Consider the following 13,926-nt stretch of genomic DNA (forward strand, 5'->3'; position numbering starts at 1 on the left):
AATCCTTGGGTAAGGCCTTTGACCAGACATATTTAGGTTGAAAAGAGATAGATCCACTTACTTGTACCCAGAACACGGTGAGAACGGGAACAGGGAAGGCAGCGGGTCCAGTTCCAGCGGCGGCAGCGAGAAGGAGCCCATGTCTTCGCCGGCCCACGGCTCGCTCACATCGCCCGTACGTTTACTTCAGGATCATTGTGCATAAAGGCCTTTATCCAGACGTAAAAAGGTTTAAATTAGGAGGAAATACTCACTTGTACCCGGAACAAGGTGAGAACGGGAACAGGGAAGGCAGCGGGTCTAGTTCCAGCGGCGGCAGCGAGAAGGAGCCTATGTCTTCGCCGGCCCACGGCTCGCTCACATCGGCCGTACGTTTAGTTCAGGATCATTGTGAATGAGGCCTTTATCTAGACGTAATAAGGCATAAAATGGGAGGAAATACTCACTTGTACCCGGAACAAGGCGAGAACGGGAACAGGGAAGGCAGCGGGTCCAATTCCAGCGGCGGCAGCGAGAAGGAGCCCATGTCTTCGCCGGCCCACGGCTCGCTCACATCGCCCGCCGCGATGGTGTCGCACGCGGCGATCGACTCGCTCAGTGCGTTTAGTTCTTCGCCATTTTCTGGGCAGCAGTTTTCGTTTTCTTGCTGCAAAGACAGTTTCATGTTAAAACTTATTGGTAGAGAATTGAATAGAAAGAACATCCTCTCAAACATTTTAAGGAGGTCTTTGTTACCTGAAATAATAGGTATACCTAATGTATACCTAGTTAGTACTTCTAAATACGAGTAATGTTATGTGTAAGTATCATCAAAATGTCACATCAGCAAAAAATTTAACGTAATCTCACATTTAGCTCTATCCCTGAACAACAAGGCGATTTCGCGAGTCAAATCATGACATGACGATACTATGCATAGCGCTACATCTTTTATTCAAAACTGTGGAATGTGGATACATAACTAGTTATTAAGGGTTTAAGATCCCTTCTAGATCTTTAACGACGTCAAATAATTTTCAAAAATTAACAATGGATACCGAATAAAAAAACTAAAAGTACAAAGCTTTATACCATATAGCTCAATTCGCACTGTGAAAAGCGCATCGCGCTCTATCATAATAAAACCCAAAATAATCATCTCGAAGATTAATATACCGTTTTGCGGCTCACAACCACTTACAAGTTTCATCTTACACGTTTTCATTAACAGCAATCGGTAATCGTGCGCACTTGTCCGGCTTGTGGCTGCCACGTGGCGGCCATGCAATTCTGATTACCACCCTTCATAACATTACTTGTATTATGGTATGGTTTGTATTAAGTAACGATTAAAATTGGGCCAGCAAGACAGCTCTCATATACGGGCTGAAATTTAAATCAGTGGCATTGTTTTAAAATAAGACTCACGTCCGTATTCACAAACATTACTATGAGATTTCACAGTGACACGAACCAATCACAGAGCTCTATTCAACGCTTTGCGTTCGATTTTCTGCTTCACTTAAGCAAGCATCGTTTGTGAATACGGGCGTATGTCTCATATTTAGGGAATGCACTATGCTATGTTAATAGTAGAGGGATTAAAAGGATGCCAAGGACTTTTTAACCCTGTACCTATAATACGAGTCAATTTATATGCGAAAATAACTGTATCTGTCTAAATAGACTTCTGCTAGCCTAGGATGCCTCTATATCCAGTGGGCTAATTCAAATGCATTTGTCGAGAGTAGAAATCGTCTGTCAAATAATTTTCTAGTAATCAATTTTGAACTGATTGTCAAGGTAATACAGTTGAAAATTGAATATCAAAGCCAGACTACGCCTAATGTCAGATCAGCCGATGGTAGATGCCAAATTTCCAATATCGCGTACGAAGACGGAGAACTTTGTCAATATAGTGGTACATAAGGGTCATAATTAGTGGATGCCGACGATTTTCGCGCTGTCATCTCAACGACTGCCCACAGGTTGGCAAGACAGATTGTGCTAATCTGTAATCTGCTCACTGAGATGCTGATAGTCTCTTCTTCTAATCGTTCGTGATATTATCAACCACTTACAGCGAACAGGGCAGGTGTGCCGCTCAAAGAACTCAAATCTCTAACTTTGAACACTTAGAAGTCTTGGTTATGTTTGTCTGTTATACGTTTTTAAAGAATTTTCTTTTGTCACCAAAATAAGTCGTAAAGAGAAATTGTAATGTAACTACTTTCCATAATAATCAAAACGTTTTTGATCGGCAGACATGTATAATAATTACGGCTTCTGTGTCATACCTACCTAAATTCACAGGGACGGAGCAGTGCGGCTTAAGGTAATTTAATGGTGAAGTATTAACGAATTGATGCCATCCAAATTAAGCGCACTTGTGTCTATGTTCTGTTCGCAAGTAACATGCGCGTTACTAACATGGATTTGGATAGATTAACAACTTTCTAACAATTCTATTTGACACAAGTTCTATATGTTATTTTGGCTGTATATTTCTGTTAGAACTAGATACGTAATAAGTGTTGTAAGTGTGTCGTAGTTAACGCCCAAACGGATGAACTGAAAAAGAACTCGGCCAGCTCGAACTGCGGGTTGTTGGATGTACTCCATGGGTGCAATTTGCCAGCAGCTTGCATCTATCTATAGGCATTCGGCGCATTTTAACGGCATTTTAACGCTTGACCTTAACGCACCTGATAGAAGTCGTCCTGGCGTCTGAGCGAGCACGCAAGAGCAAGGCTGCAGAGGGTCGCAGCATCCGTGGCCCTGGCAGAACTCCGCCAGCCCGAACTGCGGGTTGTTGGGCACGTACTCCATGGGTGCAATACATTCAGCAGCTAACATCTATAGATAGATAGGCTGGGCAGAACTCACCTAGCCAACATTCATATCCTAGACTAGATTTTTCTCCCTTGATGAGCGCTTACGGATGCAGATGTAACATAACTTACCATAGAGCAGTCTTCTCTCTAGTGCAGAGGCTTTGGTCACAATAATGCAGAATTTAGCTAGCTAGACTATCTTAGACTCATTATTTCACCTTCAGCAGCCATAATTATATAAGTGCTCCTTGAATCAGGCCTCCGTCACTCGCCTATGGCGGCCGAGATAATTACCTACAGCGCGCGACAACTTCAAGTTGCAAATCAGTCAGGGCCGCCACGCGCCTGTGAACACACGCGTATTTCTATACACGCTCGGTCGATCATCGTCGCAATCAAGTTTTATTGTTCCAACAGCACTGTTATTCTTCTTTAATGGAAAATCGAAATATTTAGGAAAAATAATTAACTGTAGCAATTTAAATAATTAAAAAAATCTACACTTTTTAAATAATTTTGAAATATTTATGACAAAAAACTGTAGCAAAAAAAATATTTTAGCTAATAAAAACATTAACCTTACTTCACCGTGTGTATTTTCCGACACTACACCTTTTAAAACTGTTTGTCCAATTTCGAATTATCGCAACACTGAAGTTTATTAATAGGACTTTAGAGATGGTACGATTATACAAACACCACTAGATTAAAGTTTACCAATCGTAAATACAATAGGTAAATGTTTATTAAAATTAAGTTTTTATTTATTTTACTTTGCTTATACAACCCTGACGCTTGAGCTGTGAGGTAGATCAATTCTGAATACAAAAAAATTGCGCTCTTGTGAGCGTAGTAGTAAGGTGCGATTTCGAATGCACCATGTGCGTTGGATATTTTGCATTATTATTATTACCGTTAAAATGTCGGCATCTGATCCTACACAAAGGAGTGCAATTTCTGTTGCTACTATTATGTATTCTGTGCTTGAATCCCAAAGTCAAACTAATGTTAAGATAGGTCAGCTAAAATTTTCAGAAAGCAAAATCTAACTCACCTTGCAGATTATCTTGGAAAGATGATCGATATACCATACACTCCAACTGTTCACTTAAGAGCACAATTCACTGATCAGTGTTTGATTTGTTTAATCCGAACACTTTTCACTGAGACAAAAGTCAATCGTTCATCTCTCAACGTCAGATCGCGAATGTAATAGTTTTAACGCTATATCCTAACGCACCTGACAGCAGTCGTCCTGGAAGTCCCTGAGCACGCAAGAGCAAGGCTGCAGAGGGTCGCAGCATCCGTGGCCCTGGCAGAACTCCGCCAGCCCGAACTGCGGGTTGTTGGGCACGTACTCCATGGCCCCGCCTCCCTCGGTCGCGCATGTTTACCGCGCATGGGCGGGATTCATGGTGCTACTTATTTCCGTCGCTTGTAGTCCCGCGTCGGCATGGCTGGAACGATATGGGTATGCATAGTTGTAGTTTAATTAGTGGATAGATGGATGGAAGTTTAGGTAACTTAACTCAGCTAACAGTGGAGCAGGTGGTTTTGTTGCAACTAGTAATAGGCTAGAAGACAAAATTTCAATTATTTGTTCGTCAGACAGATAATTAGAAAATATTAGACTAATATTTTTTAATTTCTTTCATAATTAAATAATAACTGTGCTACATCGAGTTGAAATGGCGCGTTACGTCACGCTTGAGTAGATTTTTTACTCAAAAGTGACGTCACGCGACATTTCAACTCAATATTTATACTGTAATTATTCGATTATTAAAAAAAAATATGTCTCCAAAATTTTTTTATTATCTGTCTGACGGACTAATTATAATTTCGATTTCATTACCCAGTCATCATCCCTATTGTTTTAAATTGAAAATAAAGAAACTAAGTACACACTCGTGTAAATTAAGCTTATTTAGAAATATGCGTACTTAGAATATTTAACAGCTATGAAATTGATTTGTTCAATGAAAAGACAATTCATTCAGACTCAAAGACAATGACATCAATTTAAACCAAACACCGTCGCAAAAATCTTTACCCTACCTTTAGAAGTAGGCTATAATTATATTTTCTGTTCTTTTTTCTTTCAGCCAGTTTCGGATATTACTCTGTTATTTATATTTCTTTTATCATGCTCTACGACATCTTCTACTGAATAATCGTTACCAAAATAGCCGAGCTTTTTTGAGACTGAAAATTTTCTAAAATGGCAAGCTTTTAGTTATCTCTCTGCTCTAAGATATTATTTTACGAAAACTTAAACCTTTTTTTAGTTCGATTTTTTCAAGTTATTTATAATTTTCAAACTTAAACCTTAACTTAAAATAAAAAATAATTATCGCCAGCGGACCACTTTCAGAATTTTAATAACAACCTTCTGGGTTTTCAATAATTTTGCATTTTTAAGAGTATTTCTGTGTAGATAGACACATTTATTAAATGAGACACTTCGCGTCGTATCGTTATGTAAGTGTAAAAAATGTAAAACTTTATCATATAAAAAGAAGCTTCAAAGTTAATCTGTCAACTTTACTATAGCTTGCAGAGGGCCTAGTGTGAGTTTACATCAAACGCGCTCACTAGTGAGCGTGTCAAAAAATGACATTAAATGTATGACGGATTGTACAGCGCCCCTAGCGAAAACGTTAAAAAACTAAAATTTTCATACATTTTTTAAACTAAGCCCACAGATCCGTGTTCAGTGGGTCTAGACAAAGAGCATTATTTTGAAGAAAATAGTAAACATACATAGTATTTTGGTCCGAACGCAGATCTGGCTACAAACAAAAGAAGAAATCGTTAAAAAAAAGGTAGAGCTGTTGGCCATGAGGTTTTTCACTTCAAAAATCCTTTTATGTGAGCCGTCAGCCGGATATAGGATGCTATTGATCATTACTATATTACTTACTTCCTTCATCTATTTAAAAGATTTTGCCAATGTCTTAACCATATAGGTCGTTATAACGATTTCATCGGGAATAGCAGGAAATTGCATTTATGATAAGTAAATATACTCAACCACAGAATAATAATACTCAACATCAAATAAACCGCACCTTCCGCGACGCGAACTTTAAAGATTTTCTTCTGACACAATCATGGTGCCCCAACAATATTGGTGTTTTTTGAAAGCCCAATAAATATCCTTAAAGAAAAACACATTTAATTTCTTCATAAATGTGACTTGAAAAAAAACCTCACTTTGGGCTCACCTCTGGGATCAATTAGAAATTTTTTTATAGTTATAAAACCAAATATCAAGTGTCCTCTTTAACAGATAGATAGCGATTATTTGAAATTTTACAGTTTTATAGCCATAAAAGTTGGCTCAATCAAGCGTATGCTTCCTATTTATTTATCACAATTTTGTAACGTATTGTTGGTATTTTATCTTACTATTATTAGCTCTTTCCTTACGAAGCAAAAATTTTACAAAAAAGGCACTCATAGAATATTGCCGTTTTATAATGATGTAAATAAACGCGATACCAGGAAAATTATTTCATTTCCTGCTACGAAAAATAATATTTTATTTCAATGCTACGAAACGTGGATACTACGGTGCTACGAGAGAAATACAATTGATAAGACTTCAACGAGCCTGTATCAACAATGTAATGTTCGTAGCGTACAAAAGGTGTGTAAAACCTTTTTGGATGTTGTCTGTGGTTTGATATCTTTTTTCATTTGTTCCTAATCATTACCAGGCATTTACTAGATGTTTTTTTTTGAATTCTTTGAAAATAAGATCGATTGTATTCGCGCATAGTAGATTCCATATAAGGAGTCCTAACTAAGTTGTAATTTGGCTGAATTTTCAGTTCTGTCCACCTGATTACCGTAACTAACATCCTATCTTTCAAGTTCTTTTTGTGTATTAACTTTATTTCGTTATCTTTCCGATAAATTCCGATATTATGTACACTTTTTCTTTTACATTTTGTTGTAGAGATTTTCCGAATGACTGTTTAATAACATCATAGTAGTTATTAATCTACTATTTTTAATGAATTATTTAAAAAAAAGAAGTGTACAATTATAATTTTAATTAATCGACCGTTGAGGAACGCCTTAGAAGGCTAAGGCTCGACGGAGTTCCTCATAATTCCTCATAAAATGAAGACGTTTGAAACATTCAATAATATAATTAAAACAAGGGTTTAACGTTTAACTATAAAAGTATAAAATTTTCCGATTCGGAGTTCTTCATGGACCTTCAGCGGAGTCTTCGAAAATCTTTATTCCTAGGTTTCAATGGGCCATTTCATTTTTTTCTACTTTAAATTGGCTCTACTTACGTATTCATTGGAAAATGTTACTCTTTTGAAATATTTAATCTTTTCATTGGAGAAACTAGCAAAATATGGAATGTTTTTTTAAATCTTTTATTACTCGCAGTATGCACTCAAGTGTAATTTAAATTATTTCATGGACCAATTGAATTTGCATAACTTCTGGTACCTAACGAGGCTATTCACCATTTTACTTAAACCTTTATCTGTCATTAATTAATTGAATCATCATAATCAATGCTTACCCTACCACGTAAACACACATAATGGCACTAAACTATTAAATAATCAAACTATCACTTACCTTAATCCCAAAGAAAATCCCAAAACGCATCCAAAATCAGTAAAATTCCTTAAAAAAATTCAATAACACATCACTAAAAACACAATATCATAAGCACCTCTTTTCACTAATTAAATTAACCGTGTCGATAGAGACATGCGCCATGGCAACACTGGCACGTAAAAAAATAAAAAATAAGGTGCCACAGGACAATCCCGTGCAGGTTGTTAACTGTAACTAAACTATCGATGCTAAGTGCAGTCCACTCCCGCCCCTCGTAATTGGCTGTTTGTATCATCCCCCTCGCGTGAAAAAAAAACATGACATATTGTGCGCGGGAAAGTAGCTGTCACCGAGTATCGGGTTAACATGGCGGCTGCTCAGTTTTTGCGGTGAAAACCGTTTAGTGGCATACGATACTATTTAGATAGCTAATGCGGTAATTAAAATTGATAATTTAAGTGTGAAGAGGGATGGTGGTTTCATTTGAATCTCCAATCCTGATTTATAGAGCATAGTACTACCAGTACTACACGTAAAGGGTTTCTTTTATTACCTACGCGTTGAAGATCGAATGTTACTTCCATTGTAAACCAGATATTAAAAATGCAGTTTTCATTTAACTTCCAAATGAATTATTCGATTACATAGTTTATAGATTCAGCCTGAAATGATAGGGGGAACGATAAATAAAAGTCTGGTTTTAAAAACAAACAGTTTATTCATAGAGTTTTCCTCCTAATCTCGGTCCTAATTAATGCTCCTTAGTCTTAGACAGAATAGTAGCGTATTATTTTGTTATTGAGGTTGTATTTCAAGGGTGCAACTGTCACTTTTACTATCAACCATACTTCCCATCTTCCCGCGTCAATTCCAGAGAGTCCAAAGTTGTGACAGGACTCTACGTGATGCGGTAACACACAGGGTGATTTTAAAATGCACCTCCCATGAATTAAACTTCTGTTTTAACTAAACAATTCTTTAATAGTTTACAATAGTAGTTATCAAATCAAAATCAAAAAATATTTATTCAGTTTAGACCACAAGTGGCACTTATGAACGTCAAAATGTAAATAATAAAAAAGAAAAGAAAAGAAAAGCTAGTAAGACAAGAATCTAATATGTTAAATGTGCGGGTATTTCTTCGGAGGCAACATTTTCGATGTCTTTGGGTATAGTTCTGTAACCAACTAACAAAATGGTATGCAATATTTTTTTTCGTATAGCTTAGCTATAGCCCTATCTGGCGCAAATTAATTTTTTTACATAATTGCTGTCTTTATACAAAATAAAAATATTTGAAGTGTGATTCTCTGATTCATATGGTGTGTCCGTTAGCCATTTTCCGGAACAAAATGGTTGATGTAGCATTTTCCTTTTGATATATCAATATAAATTAAAATTATTTCGAAAGCTAATGAGTTGTCCTTCTACAAAAAAAATGTGTCATAATTTTAATTAAGTTAGTTTGTTCGCAAAAAAAATAATAAGCAGTGTCCGGCATAAAATACTGATTCATATGGCGTGAGCTGTTCTTGACCATAACTGGTCAGGTTTTAATCATGAGAGTCTGGTTTCTGGCGTGGAGGCAAGCCCATCTTGCAACGGATGATCTAGAAGGCAGACGTAGAGCTGGTTGGCTTAGAACCCGGTGTGACGAAGGCAAATACTTGATTCATCTGTGCTTGGTTCAGGTGGCATGCTGATTACAATGCCTACTTTATAAAATTACATTATTGCATTAAAAATCTAATCTGTCTTTCTTGTGATGCTTCTGGGTTATAGATTCATGTAGAAAAATGACAACATTGTAGTCTGTATGTATGACGAGTTTTGCTCGATTTTAGGCAAAAAACTGATTTATCTGTGCGTGATTCATATGGTCAGGGCCCTATATGAATCATAAAATAAATTAGTTTTCGGTCTTTCAAGCACCAAAAAAGGGTTTTTTAACTAAGTATGACATCCCAGACTGCATATCACTTAAGACCAGGTGCGATTGCGGTCTTGTAGTAAATAAAGAAAACATTATCATTTGTGTTTAAACAGTAAATAAGTAGTATATCCGTTAAGCTAGCAACCATAACACAAGCATATTTGTTGCTTATTTTGTACCTAAATGGCGCTGTATGAAATTGCCCAACGATTTATTTATTTTTATTAATATTTCAGCTACACTTATGGCGTCCATAGCACATAATAATATACTGCTGAGCATAGGCCTCCAATGATTTCGAGATTAACTGATTGCCATTGCCACAACCTCTATAAGCTCATCTCACCTTCTTCACCTTGTAGGTGGACGTCTTAACAACAATAGCTTGGATAAGTGATACAGCTCGGTAGAGTCATCTAAAATACCTTAGTGCCATAAGATGAAAGTCTACATCCAGTGTGTGTTTATCAGTGATGACAAATTGTACTGAAAAGCGGCCTCTCACTGTAGGCTTACGAACCACAAAGTTGCATAGTGTACTATGGAGTGGACTATGCTTGTTTTTTTTTATGCAATCGAATCTGAAATGAGGAGATCCGTAAACGATCTAAAGTCGCATGGTGGCATAGTCCGATGTTTTAGCAAGCTGAAGTGATAACGAGCAGGACACATAGTATACAGAAATGATGGCCGATCGGATACCACGTTTCTGGAGTGGAAGCTACGTGCCGGAAAGCTCAGTGTAGAACGTCCTCCCACAGGAAGGCGCAGGATGCAGGCCGCTACCAACCGGTCATTATGGAAATCATTGGGAGAGGCTTATGTTCAGTTGAAATGATTATGATGATGACAAAATATTATGGATGTATACTAAAGTTTAAAAAAATGTTTTTTCACGAATTATTGTGGAATCGTTGCATTTTTTCATAACAACAGATCATTGTTTTTGTTATAATATGATTATTTTCTTAATTTAGAGCCAATTGTACATGAATATCATAAATTTTATTTCTATTTTTGATTATTATGTAACAAATTCTGATTCATATGGGCACAAAATATTTGAACGTCGATATCTTGAAAACTACTTTACAAAAACGAGTCCCTTATCCAAATATATGTTATTGGGTGTACCTATTTTTATATGAGTCTATGTTACAAACCTAAAATTGAATTTGAAATTTGTCCATATGAATCAGCCGAAGAATGCGATTTCGAAGAAGTGCCCGCATATTAGATTCTTGTCTTACCAGCTCTTGTAGACTGAATCTGAATTATTATTTAACAGTAGGTTACAGGCGTCCGATACTTATCAATCAATGCCTGCACGTGAGTCTGATAGGCATTTTAACTAATCGTACAAGAATTGTTGTATATAAAGGGTTTAAATATCTTTCCAAGTTGATTGTGTTTAATTATTATGGTTCCTTTGTGTCTACCAAAGACACGTCCTTTGTTGAATATAGGCGTCCCCTACGATTAGATATGTTCATTGCCATATTTACCACTGATACCTATATTATTTTAGACGTCTACTGCTAGACAAAGGCCTTCCCCAAAGATTAGTAAGATTACATTTTTTTTTATTTTTTTTTATGCATAACAAGGCAGGTATTTGACCACAATCGCACCTGATGTTAAGTGGGATGCAGTCTAGGATGGTACATATCTGCCCTGTAAGTGCTTATTCACTCTCGCCTTGAAGAGGCCCGGATTATAGTTTTCGGGAAAGACAGCAGCAGGCAACGAATTCCAGTCCCTAGCTGTTCACATTATAAAAGAGTCATCGAAACGCTTAGTGCGAGCTGGTGGAACTAACTTAATTAACTTAATTTTAACTCAGCGTTAAGTATATCGACCCGTGTAGTTCATAAGTTAGCATGAATGAATCCGGCTCGATTGGCGATCGGTATCGTCTTGCCCACCCAGGTAGCGCGCTCTCATGCGGAAGAGCATCCTCGGGCCTGTGGAAAAAACAGAGTTGCGTTGACGTTGATTAGAATGTGCACGATAATGGACCGAATGAAGATTAAATGAGACTTTATTGGATTATTTTTCTCGTATCAGAGGTGGAATTGTGTAAAGCAATCGTAATCATTTGACAGTTCATAACGTACGATAAAGTCAGTTAATTCTTCAAGGTCCGCGAATCTAGACACAATAGATAAAATCAATTGTTATGACATTAATTAATGCCGTCTGGGACTCAATCGGTTAAACAAAGCGTTTGACAGAATAATCGTACGTTATGAACTGTCAATGATAACGATTGCTTTACACAATTCCACCTCTGAAACGGAACTAGTGCTAAAGGAAAACAAAGCTACTATTACCTACCACAGAATAATAATAAGTACATATTACCTATACTCTTTCCTTAAGTCTGTAAATGTACGAGTATTATAATGCGACCTTTTTTGCAAGTAAAATATAAAATAAGTAATTAATGTGGGATTTCTTTTCTGTAAATTAATTTACATATTCTTTCTAAAGCAATACGGAATCACTTTAAAAATAGCATTGATAAGTCCGCGTAGGTTGTCAGAATGATGATTTTCAGATATAAACATTCTTCTTTCTTGGTTTTAAATACAACATAGAGTTAGGTATCTATTTGCTTCAGATAAGTATTGCTTCTTACTTTACTACTTACAAAAACTAATCTCTACAATTAGAATGAAGGTAAAATCAATTACTTGACGAGAGAGAGAAAGCCTACTTTATTTTTCAAATTGTTTCATGAAAACATAATAGGTACTGTTTTTCTATAAGGATTGTGCTGACCTAGGTGACTAACTTTTACACAAGACATAAGGTTGACACACAAAAACCTATCATAAAAACCAAGTCCCGCTACGAAGCCAAACGATCACAACAAAAACAGTTCCCGTGGTACACAATTTTTTGACGTTTTCACACGTTGTGCAAAAGCTGCCAGTGACCACTCGGCCCAGTGGGCAGCGGTGCCTAGGTGGTCTGCCCCACACGAAGGGGGTAGGGTCTGGGTTGCAGCGACTGTGAAAGAGAAAAAAGAATATCAGCCTCTGCCACTGTAAAAGCGAGGTGAAAAAAGAACATTTGTTACATTGAATCTCATATAAACACAGTGCTTATTGGTCGTCATATTATTAAAAGTAGCCTACCTAGATCTACTAACAAAAGATATCTCAATAAGTTTTGTTATCCCATTATAATGAATTTCATGATCGTTAAACTTTGAAAGAGCTTCTGTATTTTAGATTAAAATCCGCTGATCTTGCGAACACACGTTACCACTAGCTTTCGCATCTTTCATACTGTTCACATAATATTTTAAAAAATATTGAAAGTGAAGTAAATGATTATAACTTACACAATATTCTTTTGGACTTTTGATTCAATAGAATAACCTAATTGTAAATAATAGATATCATTAAAAAACTGATTGAGAAATCTTTTTCCGTGACACCTACTCACAATATTTGCCCTAAATGGGGCAAATATTGTGAGTAGGTGTCACGGAGCCTAAAGGCTGAGTTGCAAAACCTACTTGTAACTTTGACCGGAATTGACCGTAACTATAACGATAACCGGTGTTTTTTGTATGGAGTTTGACAGATTTTTGACGTTTTTCAAAATTAAAGAATGGTGCAACTCAGCCTTCTTTTGATCTCGTATAGAATTCAATATGATTGCGTTTCAAAGTTTCATTATTCAGTTAAATTATTTAGCTGTTGAAAATTCGACCGTTAATATTTTAGAATACAGTCGCAATGAATATTATTTTAAATACCTACTTAATACCCTCTAATTCCTAATTCCAATGAGCATAATTTCAATTTAATCCTTCCACTGTCCCGGCCGATCCCCACCTGTCTGAAAGTCGATCGTTCGGAAGCGGAAGTCCCGGTGTCGGGTCGCAGGACACAGGATACGTCACGATCGATGCCCAGCCGTCTGGAATGGTGAGAAAGGTATGGTTGCTAGTTAACGTATGGAATGTTAGGCTGAGTTGCACCACCTAACTTTGACCGTAACTATGACGATAACCGATGCTTTTTGTATTTTTTTTTTTGGATGGACTGTCGATTTTTTACAGATTTTTGACGTTTGTCAAAGTTAAAGTAAGATGGTGCAACCCAGCCTTAGTCTGCTATTGTCTTTCTACTCATTTATTTACAGAAAATAAAATAAAATTATTGCGTTCATATTATGTTTACTTAGGTCTGTAGCATCGTTGACGAGTGAAAACCTCGTAAGTCGAATTTTTACTACAAACACTTTTGTAATAAGTAAGAAAACCTCAACGCACATTTCGAGCTAGCTTATTGGAATGTTTCTTTGTAATGAACATCAAAATGAATTTGATGAATCCTGAATATTTATTCAGGATACGGTTTTTTGTCTGTCCTGAAAAAAAAATGTTTTCGGTACTGCTGAGGTTTTCACTCGTCAACGACGATAAACAGTTACGGTACTAGTAATAACCAAAAAATTGATATGTTTTACATAGTGTGAAGGTCTAACGAAAGAGCTTACTCTGTGAGATGACTATAGGAAGAAAAGTCGAATAGAAAAACGTAAGAGACATAATTGCTTAGCAGTTTA

At 36.6% G+C, this 13,926-nt stretch overlaps 1 long non-coding RNA gene across 1 annotated transcript; it reads right to left on the bottom strand.

Moving 5' to 3' along the window:
• Nucleotides 1-605: 605 nt before the first annotated feature.
• LOC135083812 (uncharacterized) lies at nt 606-7,612 on the bottom strand. The gene is made up of 3 exons (XR_010259710.1): nt 7,425-7,612; nt 4,054-4,270; nt 606-646 (listed from the first exon to the last, which is right to left on the bottom strand). It is a non-coding gene; the product is annotated as an uncharacterized LOC135083812 (long non-coding RNA).
• Between the last annotated feature and the right edge of the window lie 6,314 nt (nt 7,613-13,926).

This window comes from Ostrinia nubilalis, chromosome 24 (assembly GCF_963855985.1).
Source record: "Ostrinia nubilalis chromosome 24, ilOstNubi1.1, whole genome shotgun sequence".
NCBI classification, from domain to species: Eukaryota; Metazoa; Arthropoda; class Insecta; order Lepidoptera; family Crambidae; genus Ostrinia; species Ostrinia nubilalis.